The sequence below is a fragment of the Quercus robur genome, chromosome 5 (genome assembly GCF_932294415.1).
Source record: "Quercus robur chromosome 5, dhQueRobu3.1, whole genome shotgun sequence".
In the NCBI taxonomy this organism is placed as follows: Eukaryota; Viridiplantae; Streptophyta; class Magnoliopsida; order Fagales; family Fagaceae; genus Quercus; species Quercus robur.
The window spans coordinates 8,007,866-8,021,627 of NC_065538.1; the positions used below are offsets into that span (position 1 = coordinate 8,007,866).

Sequence of the window (13,762 nt, forward strand, 5' to 3'; positions counted from 1 at the left end):
GCCAGGAAAATCGTGCAACTACATATATAATTTATAAATATTATAATATAAATTATTTTAATTTATAAATATTATAATATAAATTATTATATATTTTTTAAATTATATTTATTTAAATAGTAATAAAATATATATAATTAATCAATATATATTTATTTATGTAACCTTCCTACATACTCGCATCACTAGCTTAGTGGTGTGCAGCACGTGTTTTGCCCAAATGGTCTCTAGTTCGAAACTTGAATTTGCTTATAATTTATTTAAAATTTTAAAACTCTTATTTCAGATTTTAAAACCATAGCAATGGCATCATATAAATATGTCTTTTCTTTTCTCCCAAATGGTGATTCCTCTTCCTCTGGTGATCCCAGATCCAACGGCTCTGCTTACCCCTTCTCTTTCGGACCTGACTTCCACGTCCCTTTCAGAGGTTAGGGTTTCCCTCTTTCCTCTAAAATTTTCTACAAAGTTTTCAACTTTCATTCTTTTTTGTTCTTATAGGAAATGATTAAGGTTAATTTTGAATTTTTAATAACTGGGATTTTTTTTTTGGGTTTTTTTTTTTCTTAGTTTTTTCGATTGCTTTTGTATAATATGGTTTTTGTTGTTAGGGTAGGAGAGCTATACTGGTATAGTTACTTGAAATTATTTAATGGGCTTTGGAGATTTGGGTATGTTGGCTTTTTGAATAATTGATTTGTGTGTGTGTGTTAGTTTCCAAGTTTCCTGCTTTCCAATGAGTTTTGGTTTGACGAAAAGTCAGAGGAGCTCACAATCAACATTGGGGTGTTCCTCTCTCAAGTTGCATCTTTGAAATTGCTTTGCCCACCATTAACAGCATCTTAAATTTTCACCATTTTCAACATTCAGTAACATGTATAAAATTGTCTAGTCTCAGATTTATATTTACATGCTTTTTTATTTTTATTTTTATTTTTTATAGAAGTACTACATTGATATGAATAAAATTAGTGATGGTCATTTTGTCATGTCATTAGTTTTGCAATGTTACTCGAAAATTTTACATATATTTCTTTAGATCTCCATCTAGAACCAGTCATCACTTTTTTTTTTTTTTTTTTTTTAAAGCAAAAACACTTAACTAGAATACTTGAGTTCAATAATTGATCAAATTGGATAGAATTCTATACAGACTAGAATAGTGAACACAGTAATGAACATCTTTTATGTTATTAATTCCAATGGCTTATTTTTTAACACAGCCTCTAACATTATTGCATGGAGTGGCCAGTGACTTTTGTTTTCTGTTTCAAAGTTTCACTCATATGTGCACAGGTTCACATTTACATGTAGAGTGAAAACCCAAATTCGAATTCTAATTCTTTTTGTTTAATTTATGTGCTGAAATTATTATTTAATTGTATTACAGTTATGGCTATTCCAAGGAAAGATTTGTTTGGTCTTTGATATCTGCTGTCGGTATCTTTTGTCTTGGTTCCGGTGCTACAATTGTTCATGGGTTTCAAAACTTGTAGACATCACAGGTACTTGTCCAAGTGAATCTTTACTTGGAAATTATTAATTCCTAATTTTTTGGTGTTGCTTTAGTAAATGCATTTTCAATTTAATGATGAATAAGTATCTTTTGCCTTGGTTTGTTTATCATTGAAGGTATAACTCATTGCTTCACGATTTTATGCTAATTGGTTGATCCAAGCGTATGTGTAGTTTAAATTTTGTCTTCCACTTATCCCTCCTATTTGGTCCCTTAAGTTTAGAAAGTTGCAATTTTGCCCTTTGTCAGTCAGATTTGAACAGTATCAACAAGGCAATTTTGGAGGACATGGGATATGCCACTTTGATTGTTATCAACGTGGCATACCTATGTCCAAAAAAAAAAAAAAAAAAAAAACTTTCATGTCATTGGCTTTAAATTATTGAAGTACTTGGTTGCAATTTTCAAGGACTGTAATAATTACTTTCCCTTAATTACTTTCACATTATTGGAATTTATCTATACCATTGGTTCAATTACATGATATCTTTCGACATTAATAAATCAATACAACATGTGACGTTGCTATGTTTTGTAGTGTCAATACCTTGGTGTCTTTTACCAGTGTTAATGCCACTATGGGTTCCCTTTCAGTATTAAAACTTACTACATCTTGCTAGACTTGCATTAATATATTGATAGTTCCCTAGAGGTAGGCTAAGGACATTCATGCAGAAAAGTCATCCCTAAAGAGTTCTTCATGGGTTTGTCAATAATCAATTTAATAAGATGGTTAAAGTGAAGATTAGCCTCTTTCTCTGTGATATCTAAATTAATTTATTTTGTTGAAAGGAATGTGTATATGAGTTTGCAATACAACTTGGACCATATGTTGTTATTTTCTCCATGATTTATACAATCTATTAAGCCTCTGCACAGGAATGAAGGACAACGGGACATGCTGTACAATCAGACATTCAATCTTGATTAAGTTTCCTTTGCTGCTGAGGGTATTAAAGATGCTGAGCAAACAGTATGTCCTAAGGAGCTTTTTTTTTTTTTTTTTCTTTTCCCTTACAGATGTTTATTATTGAAAATTGATCTTAATGAGCTCTTTTGGAATGGCCATTTGTGTCACTGGACTGAACCACAGTATGGGTAATTATAGAATTACTTATTTTTTTGGTTCAATTGGAGTGGCTTCCTAAAAATTTACTGAAGGCTCTGTTTGTTTCAGCGTAACAAGTTTTCAGTTGAAAAAAATTTCAAGGAAAATTGCTTATTTTCTGCTATTTGGTTGCAACTCTAAGAAATACTAAATGCAGTTAATATAAATTTTGTAACATTTTCTGATTTTTTTGAGTCTCCAATTAAAAGGAAGTATTTTTTCAATTTTTGTTATAGCTAAATTTGTATTGGCAATTATATAATTATGTATAATCAAAAAAATTATTAAGAGCCTTTTTCTTTTCTACTAGAGTTTGGTAATACTTTGGAAACATTTTCCGGCATTTTCTTCATATGGAAAATCTTTTTTTTTTTTTTTTAATGATTTGATAATATAATTATAAAAACTTTTATTCACTACTTAAATATCAATATGAAAGAAGGAAAAAATCAACTTAAAAATTAATTTTAAGAAGAGATACATACATAAGGCATAACCAAGGAATTTGTAGATCTCAATATATCTTGGTTACTTAAGAAAGAAAAATAATCAAGAAATGTATAGCAAAATAAAAATATTAAGAGAAACCCAAAGAAAAACTGACAGAGATATCTGGGAAAAAAAGTGAGGCAGCATAGAGGGGGGGTTGGGCAAAAATGGAGATTGGGGGGTGGGGAGGAGGAATACGCAAGACCAACTTTGAGGGACTTTTTTCCCCCTCCTTGGATGACTTATCTTGACTCTTTGATTGCTTTTCTGTGGTCAACCAAAATGTTTTCAAGCACCTCAAACACATGAAAGTGGAACATTTTGTGCAAAAGGTTTATGCTGAACAAACAGGGCCTATAAGTGGAGGGTTCTTGAGGCTGACTTGGGATTAAGATTTGTGAATAGTGTTATCATGCTTCATCCATTGCCAAGAGCAAATGCATCTAAATACGTGCTTAGTATCTATAATTTATTAATTATTTTTTGATTCAGTTGCTCAAAGTGATGGAACTAAATGCTACTAAATGGCACACACTAGATATTTAAATCTCTGTTCTATATGTCCCTTGGACTTCAACCGTATTATTGCTTAGTTTGCCTGTTGAATTGTATCATAACATAATTTGTAACCATCTATCAGTGTGTGTATCAACTGTAAAAGTTGACTTGTAAAATATCATTTGTAACCATCTATAATTTGTAACCTTGTAAAATATCATATCATTTTAGTTTTTGCACGCATGTGTGTGTGTCAACTGTAAAAGTTGACTTATGATTGGCTATTAATCAACATGTCTATCAGTATCTCTTCTTAGGTGCTTTTTTTTTTTGTTTTTTTATTTGAACTAGTGTATGTGCTCATCTCAAGTAATCCTCATAAAGTTTGATGTTCCTATGTTTTCAGATAGCTCCAATTTATTTGGCGTCATGCATAAAGCAGGGAATGGGTTTGCTAGATTTTATTAAGCAAGCAACCTGTTCAAAATAATCAAGTATTGCTTAAGGTAATTGATTCACCTTTCAATGTAAGGTTTTTTGGATTTTAGTGTCCTATAATTTGACGGAGATATTTGTGATTGATTCAAGTTGCATATATTTTTATGCAGATTATAGAGATATGCCGTTTATATGAACTTGACAGTGTTAGTTCAAACATTATGAAGGTATATATTATTTGGTGTAGCATGCTTGTACATATACATGTGTGTGAGTGTGTTTCAGTGTTTGTTATTGAATTGAGAGGTTTATGGAAATGAAGTTGAAATTTTGAGTTCCTAAACTGTAATTACAGGTTTTGATTACGATGAATAGTGCTTCAAAGGAGAAAACACAAGTAAGGATCTCTTAGTTATATCCATAAATTTGATTGCTAAGCTGGTTTTATGTTACAAAATTGTAGCTTTGTGAATAAAGTTGCAAACTTGGTTATAAAATTAATACTTATTTGTGCTTTGCAATTCACTGATTTGTAAAAATCTTACATAAATAGGCTCACATTAGGAGTCAACTGGTGGTGGAGTCAAGTAGTCAACTGATTTTCCACAGAAGTTATTTTACTTGTTTTGGTGGTGACTACGAAATCTGAGGTATGCTTATATAGGATATTTTTCTTTTATGCTAAACTAGTTGGCTACAATAGGGTCACTTAGTGTGTGTGTATTGCATTGAATTTCTAGTTTTACCGCATTTTTTTGGAAGTGTTGAAGGATATTTTTAAACACTTTGGAACTTTGATTGTGGTATTAGCTTGGAACTTTGATGATGGTTATAGACAATGTTATGTATTTGATAATATATTTTTGTGTTAATATAATGTTAGTTTGGAGACATTTGTGGTGTTGTTAATTAGTTACATTTGTAGTATTGTTTTAGTAGAACTAAAATTATTACAGATGGTTTGTCATGGGACTGGTTTTTTATTTTTTATTAAATGTAACCTATAGTGGTGGGAAAAAGCGCTGCTAAAGGTCTAAAATTATGTTATAATCGAAGCCTTATAGTGGCATTTATAGCCTGCCGTTAAAGCTTCAAACATAGGGTGTAACCGCTGCTAAAAGGTGAGTTGGGTCTGTTGTTGCATTTATAGCCTGCCGTTAAAGCTTCAAACATAGGGTGTAACCGCTGCTAAAAGGTGAGTTGGGTCTGTTGTTTAATAAACCCTATAGCGGCGGGATACCTGCCGCTAAACACGAATGGTAATCTCAAACGGCGGTGGTTTTTTGCCCGCCATAATAGGTCAAAAGCACCGCTATATGGACGATCTATTGCGGCATTTTTGGTTACTGCCGCAATAGACCTATTGCAGCACCGCAAGGCTGGCGGAGTTTCTGGCCCACCGCAATAGGCCCAATGGACCTTTAGCATGCATGCTTTCATTATTATATTTTTCACATGGCCGATGGCTCTAATCACAATAATTTCGTTTTTTTTTTTTTTTTTTTTTTCCCTAAGCTTATCGCGCTCATACAGAAAAATTGTGAACCTTTTTCACATGCTATGGCATTAAAAAATAATCTTCATAAATAGAATAAGTCAAATCTGTTATAGAAGACATCTTCCATCAACGTGAATTGTGATTATATTTACTCTTTTGTTCTTTTTTAAATCTTTGGTTTTAAAACACATTACTTTTTTTTTTCTTTTTTTGAGTAAATAAAACACATTACTTGAGCCGACCTAGAATATGATATATTTGATTTTGGATCCAACACCAATAATATTTTATGAATTCAACCACTAATCCATAGACCTAATTGTGAAAAAACTGAATTCACATGTCAAAACTAAATGCAAAATGGTACCCACTCATGTGCACAACACCCATGGCTTTGAACAGGAGGGCTATTCACTTGTTGCCTTTGTCCTATCGCCTTTAGATTAGGGGCAATATTACTGCAATTTAAGAACGATACTGGTAGTTTTCACACCAAAAAAAAAAAAAAAAAAAAAGAATGATACTGGAACAGCAACATCTAAGTATTAGCCACAAAATTTTTTAGATCGATTTTGGATTCTTAATAACTAAATTAATTAGAATGGATCACTTATGCAAGAATAAGGGCAAAATTTATGTACAATACCTTAAGTGCAGTGCATTATATACCCAATCAAATTCAAACATATGGGTGTATTGATTCTCAAACCAATCCTGAACTAATTGTCCTTGTTTTATAATATATTTTTTTTCCTATAAAATAAAATATTGTGTGTTTTATTGGTCAATACGATAATGTGTTTGAATTTTAATGTACTATGTATAAGGTGTTTTACTTGGGTTTTGTCGTAAGAACCATACTGGTAAAAAAAAATATTATATTGATTTAATATATTATGATTTATGGTATATGAAAAGGGCTGGCTTTTAGACTGATTAGTTAAGCCATTCCCTAAGGCGGTAAGGCCCCATTATAAAAGTTCCCCAAAATTTTAGGGTAATAATTATTTTTATTAGAAAAAATGTGTGGGTTGTGCCCCACAAATTGTTATAAAATATGTTTTTATTAGAACAATTTCTAAAAAAAAAAAAAAAAATGAAGTCATTTTTAACAAGTCAATTAATAAATTGTTAGTAGTTCTATATTCTATTTTGAGATGTTCAAAAATAAAGTCATTTTTAACAAGATAATTAATAAATGTTTTAACTTACCATTTACTTTATCTATATAGTCAATGCTCATATTTTATCAAATTTGAATCCTTTTATTTTATTTTATTTTTTATTTTTTGGAGAACAATGAAAATTTTAAGTTAAAGTTATTTATAGAGTCAATACTATCTTTTATTAAATTTGAACTTAAAGTGGCTAGTTGTCAAAATGCCCTTCACATTACACCTATTGTATCCACTCATAAACTTGGTCAATGTGTACAGTCTTCGTGTGGGTCTATAATCTGATCTGAGTTGAAGTTGCTCTAGACCTTGATAGTTGAAACGTAGGGCACACATCATATTCTTCGTAAGAAAATATCGTGCACATATATCTAGTCCATTTATTCATGCTAAGCTCCTTTCATGAACACTCCACATCGTAAATTATTTATGTATAAATGTATATTCAAATATTTATATATGGCAGCTCCTTCCAAAGCCTTTATTTTCACCATGAGTTACGCCTGGTGTAACTCTATAAAAATTACACCTTTTAATAGCAATTGATTTTCATAAGATTTAACGGTTAAAAAGAAAACACTATTATCCATTCTTCAAGCTGACTATTCTTCAAAATGCACAGCTGTCTATCCATTCTTCTCTCTCTCTCCCCTTTAGTTCTGTAATAGAAAATTTAGGAAAAAATGTATATTTATATTATTGTTAAAGTCCGTTTATTTAAATTTCTAAATTTTAATTCTATGCCAAGTTGAGGGCTGCATTTCAACTTTCAAATAAAATGGTGTCAAGCCATCTTTGAAAAAATGACAGGACTTGTCGGAAAGTCTAAATGAATCATGACGAATTTTTTTGTAACTATGCATACTTTGTAGGTCTAAATGAACCAAGATGAGTTTCAGGATCCCAATAGATATTCTCTTTTGAGACAGTAAAAACTGCAAGGGACACATTTTATCTAAAGCAATCATTTTCTTTGGTCTCTCTTATATTATTTTCTTTTTCAAATCTAGCTTTTAGTCATGATGAGTGATTAAGCATTTCTTTGGGTTACTATACTCCAAGAAGAAGAAGAAGACTCTTTCTTTGAGTTTCATTAGCCATTCCTAGCTTGCAAAATTGCCTAGAAATCCTTTAGTTAAGGATTAGGAACTACAGAAGCATATTTAAGGGAAACTGTCATCAAATTTTAGATCCAATTTTTCACCTTGCCATCTTGAGTTTCTTATACCCCCTATAATATCGAGGGGAGGGGAAAAAAACTGAAGACTAGATTAATTTGTGGCGTTTATTTTGATTAAATATATCAAGTTATTAAAAGCACTAGCATTAAGTGTGTTAAATCATAAAATTTTAGCATTTAGCACACCAAGTACCAAAAAACGAATTAACCACATCACATGTTTCAAATGTTAAAATTTTTGGCATGAATGAACAGTACCATTCTACTAAAACAATATGGAACAAATGCTAAAATTGTTCTCTTTTTTTATTCAACTTTCTCTCTCTCTCTCTCTCTCTCTCTCTCTCTCTCTCTCTCTCTCTCTCTCTTACGGCCATCGATCTCGGCACCACACTGCTAACCTCAAGTCGCCATCTAGATCTCTCTCTCACTCTAAGCCCCTTCCACTCTCTCTCTCTCTCTCTCTCTCTCTCTCTCTCTCTCTCTCTCTCTCTCTCTCTCTCTCTCTCTCTCTCCTGGTTAGTGGTTGTGGGTTGGCTTATTGTTGCAGTGATGGTATTCAAGTTTTGTGTTTTTTTTTTCCTCCAATGGTGGTGGGCTTATTTAATTTTTACCTGTGGTTGTTTTTTGGTTGGTTTTTGAAATGATTTTCGTTGAAAATTTAGTTGGATTTGGGTTGTAGTCATGGTGGCCAGTGGATTTGGGTTGTGAAATAATTTTTTATTGGGTTTATGAGTTGTAGAGTAAAATGAATTTTATAATTTGTTGAATTTATTATTTTAATGTGTTGAATGTAAGATTTAATGAAGGGTGTGTTGTAAAGTGGTGTATAAAAATAGATAAAGTAGATTTTGATATATTAAAATGGCATTTGGAATAGAACGGCTAAAGCATTCACATAAACTCGTGCAAAAATTTCTATCTATTTTAGCATAAGAACATACTTTTCCTATTGTAGATACTCACATTTCAAAACTCTCCACATTATATTATTTATTTTAAATTACATTTTATTAAAAATATCATTTTTTTTCATTTTTTAAAATTATTTCTTTTTCTTCACATATAACAACCATCATCTATTATTTTCCCTCATTCTTGAGATACGTAAAAAAAAAATTAAATACAAAATAAATAGTATTAGTATGAATAACAATTAAATGCAAAATGAATGGTATTAGTACAAATTTACACAATTCCTAATAAATTTAAAAGCTTACATAATTATACTCAGAATGAGGTAGATCATTTAAAAAAAATATATATTAGGCATTTTTCAATTACATACTGATTCGATGTGAATGCAATAAAATTTTCCTGCATTTTTTTGTTATATACAGATAAATGTGAATGCTATAAGGATTTTCTTATCCATTGTGTCCGTGTTTCACGGAATGTGTTATGTTCATTATCTGGCAGTACAAATGCACAGTGATTCGATGTGAATGCTATAAATTTTTTCTGCATTTTTCTGTTATATACAGATAAATGTGAATGCTATAAGGATTTTCTTATACATTGTATCCGTGTTTCACGCAATGTGTTACGTTCATTATCTGCCAGTACAAATGGACGGTTTTACATCTTTTAAGTACATCATCATTATAACTTATCAAAAAAAAAAAAAAAAAAAGTACATCATCATTATTCATAAAAATAAAATAATATTTAAAGTACATCGTTATTCACATCCTTGATAAGACATTTTTTGGCCACATTCTACCAATATGAAATCCAGCCCATACACAAATTGTCGGACCTATTGGACTGTGTTTGGTAAAACGTAAATCGAAAATGACAAGAGAGAGCATGTGCTGGGGACCCAGAAATTTAGTGCCAACATTTAATGAAAAAGGAGTCAAGATGTACGGTATGGTGACTCTTGTTTCTTTCTCATTGATTATTTACGTATTGAAATTGACATCTTATCGAATCTCTATTTACAGCGTTTGGTTGAAAGGAAATAAGGGAAGAGTGCTGAAAAGGAAAAGGTACTGTTTTGTTTTGTTTGTTTGATTGAAGGGAAGGTGCAGACAAAAATAGAAAAGAAAAAAGAGAGGACTAAAGGGTAACACCATTTTACGTGATGTTTCCACTTTCCACCCGATTTGTGTGGAAAGAGAAGGGAAGATTTAACTCTATATATATATATATATATATATATATATATAAACTTCTAAATATCCAATATGATAAAAATAAATAAATAAATAAATATGGCATTTCATTGTCTTGGTGACAGCATAAATATCGGCAAGTGCTACCATTTAAAAGTTTAAGATACACACGAAAAGGCTGACTTAATAATTTTTACTTTTTAAGATTTAATGATGTTTATAAAATCATGAGTTTTAATTAGTTTAGTTAGTAAAATTTTTTGTTCTCAAATAAGTCTAATGTAAGAACAATTATCATAGAATAGACAACAAAAATTAAGTTAAAATCTCATCATATTTATCAAAAAATGATATTCATGAAATCTTGGGGGTTCAAAACCTCTAATCAACGTCTTTGAACAATTCCTATTGAATTCTTCTCTATAATTATCTATACAGTAAAATCACTTTCATCCAAGTGAATACAAGGGAATGAAGCCATTACACGTTGCCAAGTTTTTGATAGAAACCTAGTTTTGGCTGCATCTTTAGGCTCGAGGACAGAGAGTATTTTGTGAATAATGGGTTTGGGCAAATCATATTTTTTATCACCTTCTTGTTTGTTTTGTTTCCTTTGTAGTTCCATTCTCCTTTGACAGGCTTTCTGCTCACATATTAAATTTGGGTCTTATGAACCTGTAAGTTAGACATACAGATATATCATCCAAGAAAATCACACACAAATATATAAAGACTAATCTGGACAATAAAAGGCTACTCATGTGAATTCTAAGCAACATTGAATAATAAAAAGGCCCATAAAAAGATTAGCATAACCATTATATTCTGTTAATTTGTTAGGCTTGTTGTACTAATTATATTGGTTCTTTCGTTAAACTTATAAAATGATTACTCTATATAATAATTTAAAGCCATATTATTGTAACTATTTGTGCTTCTAAGCCTTAAATTTTAACCTGAATATAATATCAAATTATGGAGTTTATTATATAATTATTTATTGATATAATTACTATGGGGCCAGGGAACTTATGATCCGGCCCACACTCTATTAGGGCCCGGGGCCCGTGCCGAGGAGGGTATTTGTCGAGGACGAATGGGGAAAGGTCGAAGTGTCGAGGGGAACAGCCGAGGATGACCCTGTCCTCGGCACTCCAAGACTTCAAGGGGAAGAGCAACGTCTCGATGAAGGCTGCTCCCAAAAAACCCCCTAAGGGAGATGCGAGTAGAATGGGACCCACGTGGGGGTACGGTGTGAAACTGGTTCAGGGTAAATACGTCCCCTCCGCATTAAATGCACCCGCCAACGTCCTAACCATGTTAATGAGAAAAGACACCTGGACAGGGTGACTTCGATCATCGCAACTAACAAAAAGCAAGGAGGGACAGATGATGGGACGGGTACTGAAGTATGCACCTGCCTGATCAACAAGTGGAGGGGTAAGATCAACCAAGAAGGGCTATATAATGTGAAGGTTGATGCACCAAGAGAGGGGGCTGGGAAAAATTGCCAAAAACCAGAGCCTCCTAGCCCGCCTCCAGGAGAAAGACTCCTAGAGCGAACACGATTTAATTATGTATGAACACCACGAAAAAACCACTGTCTGGTGACCAAGGCCTAGCTTTTCAAATCCACGCTCTATAAATGATATTGTTTGAGTCTTTTTACGTGCGACCCCAACATTATTATGGGTCGTTACAAATTGTGTTCTTACAATTACTTATACACATTTTTATGAAGGATAATAAGTTACAATGTAAAGAATAACTTATAATACTATCGAAAGGTAACAATTTTTTTTTTTTTTTGCATTTTTTTGCATTTTTTTCTCTGAAATAAAACCTTTTGCTTCTTTATTGTTCTTTTGTATCTATCCTTTTTTTTTCTTTGAGAAATTTCAAACTATAAAAAAACATTGATATGGTAGGAAATATCTTTTTTAAATGAAACTTTACATATAAATAAAAAGATAAAATAATAATTTATGATTTGACAAATTCGATATTCGGTGGGACAAACAATTCTGCAAGCTATAAGATAACTTTCTCTTTTTTTTTTGGTTTTGAAGATTTCTTTTGCATTTTAGGTTGTAGACTTTTTAATGATGTGGAAGAAGACTTGCTTTTGTTGACTCCTCTTTCATTCAACATTTGCAAGCTATAAGATAGCTTTCTTTTGCTTTTTAGGTTATAGACTTTTTAATGCTTTTTACTCCTCCACAGGAAGAAGACTTGCTTTTGTTGACTCCTCTTCCTTTCAACATTTGCAGGGCATAAGATAGCTTTCTTTTGCTTTTTAATTTATAGACTTCTTAATGCTTTTTAGCGTAGTGTATGTTATTTTCTATGTAGCGAAATGCTATATAATATATATTTATAATATTTTTATAATATTTTTATAATAAATTTAAAATAATAAATTATAATTATTTGTTATTATAGTGAGGAAAAAATAATTTTAATGATGAATTTAAATTAAAATTAATAACAATTTATTATGATTTATTGTGAAAATATTACAAAAATATTGTAAAAGTGTTATATATATTATAGACTTTTTACGTGAGAATTTGTTTCTCAAAAAATCTTTTTTCCTTTAGTTAATTGCCTTAATGGCAATTTTTTAACACAACTGGACAAAAGACATGAATTGAATAAGTTTGAAATATAGAAAACTCAATTAAATCAAAGCAAAGTTAGACAACTTAAATGAATTTCTGTCTAATTTAGAGAATGCATTTTACATTTTAGCCTAAGTATTAATAAAGCTTCTTTTCTTTTAACCGATAACCCTTTGAATATTATACTTGAGTGTGACTAGATTTATTTCAAAGTATGTGATACTTTTATTTTGGGAGTTAAATTTATTAAATTGGAAAAACTTTGGCACCAAAAAAATCTCAACACAATAAACGTTCATAAATGGTCTCCAAATTTAGTCCTATAGCCATGTTTTCTAAATGAGGCAATAGCACCTAACCAAAAAACGTGGCTATAGGTTAATAGTTTAAGCCGAAAATGTGGCTATAGCCCGCATGTTTTGTAGTGAGTACAAAAATTACTACATTACTCTCTCTAATGAGTAATGAGGGCCAAAATGGACATTTGTCCTTTTTGCCAAAACTTCCAACAAAATGCTCTCAGTCTGAAACTATTTAGGGAAATGCCCCTGTTTTGAAACTCGATTTTCTAAAAATTAAGTTTCAATTTAAAACTCGATTTTTGGACAATCGAGTTATAGCAAACTAAAAATTAAAAAAAAAAAAATTGTGGAACTTGAGTTCATGAAACTCGAGTTCCTTGAAAATATTCAAGTGGAAATTGAGTTTCATGAACTCGAGTTCTAGATATTTTTTTTTTTTCCTAAGTTCAATTTTACTATAACTCGATTGTCCAAAAATCGAGTTTTACATTTGAAACTCAATTTTCTAAAAATCGAATTTCAAAATAGGGACATATCCTTAAATAATTTCAGACATGGGGTATTTTACTGGAAAGTTTGCGAAAAAGGAGTAAAACCCCATTTTTGCCGAGTAAGGAGTATCCAATGCCTAAATTACTATTTATATCCACTGGTAGAATATTGGGTACAAGTATCAACCTTGAAATAGAATAAGCCAGCAATCATGTCATTTAATGCGGAATTTAAATGAAAATTTGCTTTTGTGCAAACCAATTTTGCATAAACAGTATTCCATAGATTAGATTTTACTTTGGTACAATACAATAAAAACGAAAAAATA

The 13,762-nt window shown here is 31.1% G+C and overlaps 1 long non-coding RNA gene across 2 annotated transcripts; it reads left to right on the plus strand.

Annotated features, from left to right (window-relative positions):
• The first annotated feature begins 314 nt into the window (after nucleotides 1-314).
• LOC126725003 (uncharacterized) lies at nucleotides 315-4,942 on the plus strand. 2 transcript variants are annotated; one of them, XR_007655237.1, is made up of 7 exons: nucleotides 315-430; nucleotides 1,391-1,505; nucleotides 2,385-2,489; nucleotides 4,018-4,117; nucleotides 4,220-4,276; nucleotides 4,405-4,446; nucleotides 4,603-4,942. It is a non-coding gene; the product is annotated as an uncharacterized LOC126725003 (long non-coding RNA). The 2 variants fall into 2 exon arrangements; XR_007655236.1 differs by having other exon boundaries at nucleotides 2,396-2,489.
• The last annotated feature ends 8,820 nt before the right edge of the window (nucleotides 4,943-13,762 follow it).